The sequence below is a fragment of the Urocitellus parryii genome, chromosome 5, assembly GCF_045843805.1.
Source record: "Urocitellus parryii isolate mUroPar1 chromosome 5, mUroPar1.hap1, whole genome shotgun sequence".
Lineage (NCBI taxonomy): Eukaryota > Metazoa > Chordata > Mammalia > Rodentia > Sciuridae > Urocitellus > Urocitellus parryii.
The window spans coordinates 20,415,091-20,416,662 of record NC_135535.1 but is presented as its reverse complement, the minus strand read 5'-3'; positions in this window follow the sequence as shown (position 1 = coordinate 20,416,662).

The following is a 1,572-nucleotide window of genomic DNA, read 5'->3' as shown; positions in this document are numbered from 1 at the left end:
TTTTTCTTTTTTAGTTGTTGATGGACCTTTATTTTATTCATTTATTTATATGTGGTGCTGAGAATCGAACCCAGTGCCTCACACATGCTAGGCACCGAGCCCTAGATGTCTGGCATTTTATGTTTGAGTTTTAGGCAATGAGAACCCATGAGGGAGTTTTGATTAGGAGAACACCTTTCAAGTTGCGGAGCACGTAGTAGGCAGACAATCCACCCAGGTTTGTTCAACCCAAAATAAAAGGAATAACAATGGCCAAAATTTAGCAAGTGCTTGATACGCTAGGTACTTTTCTAAACATTTTAGCTACTTACCATGCTATTAATTTTCACTGCAGTCCATGAGAGAGTTTCTCTATATCTATCCATTTTACAGATGAGGAAACCAGGAGTCAGAGAGGCCAATGTCTTGCTTCCGGTTTTCACTAATGAGTACATCTGGCCAGACCCTGTGTTCTATGCTGCTCTACAGTTTTGGAAATCAGAAAAAGAGGAGAGGAGAGAATGGAGGGATGGGACCAATGTTGTTCTTCAGAAAGGAAGCTGTGGTAGACTCAACATCACAGAGCAGTGGGGTCAGTTGGAAGTAAGAGACATTCCAAAGATAGAATCAACAAAATCTGTTATTACGTGATATGGGAGGCCAGGGAGAGGGAAGAGTCAAGAAGGCCGATGGTTTCTAGCTCCTGTCTCTCTGGGAAGTGAATGGAGCTGTGAAAACAAATTATAAAGAGACGGGAGGATGATGGCAGACCTGTGGGTACTCAGGAGCCTACAGAACAGCGGATGGAACAGGTTTTAAAAGGTGAGCCGCGCAGTCATGTTTCCTACTCTGGTGCTCTCTTGGTTTGTTCTGGGAATCTCGAGGCTTTCCCAAGGTTCCTTTCAATGTTTATATCATTTAGCAGGGAAGGATTGTTAATGACTAATCTGTGTCCATGAGGCACAGAGCCAAGGAAGAGATGCTTCAACTAGGGCCGGAAGGCTGCCTGTGATCATCCACGGCTTTTGCTGGAACTCTCTCCTCCTCCTCCTCCTCCTCCTCCTCACCCCCCTGTTTCCTCAACTCACCCTAATGTGAAATCAAATTCTGAGCATTTTTAGCAAAGTTTCTTGGGATTTGGAGAGGTGGACTGGACTCAAAATTCTTCCAGGACTTTGGATGTTCATCTCTTACCCAAAACAATCCAAGTAAGTACCTAATTCCTCTGGGAGTGGGAGTGTCTAACTCAGGCAATACAGGGAAAAACAAAAAACAAAAAAACAGTTGCTTAAAGGTTTCTCTTTGACATCTGTGATTTTTTTTGTCAATGAATGAATTCTAAGTTAGTAAAGTTTGATGTACAACCCTGAAAACTAAAAAAAAGAAATAAAAGAAAGCAACTGTAAAAACAGAAAGAAGCAGGAATTAATGGTTCAATGATTGCTTACCTGGTTGAACAATTGTTCAGGAATATCCTTTAAACATTGTGTCACCCAAAGAGAATCACTGAAGAGAGTAAATTTTAGAAATGTTTTTGTTCTGATTCTATAGATAGCTTGACCTGTGTGGTGTGCTGTCTTCTGGTGATCTGCC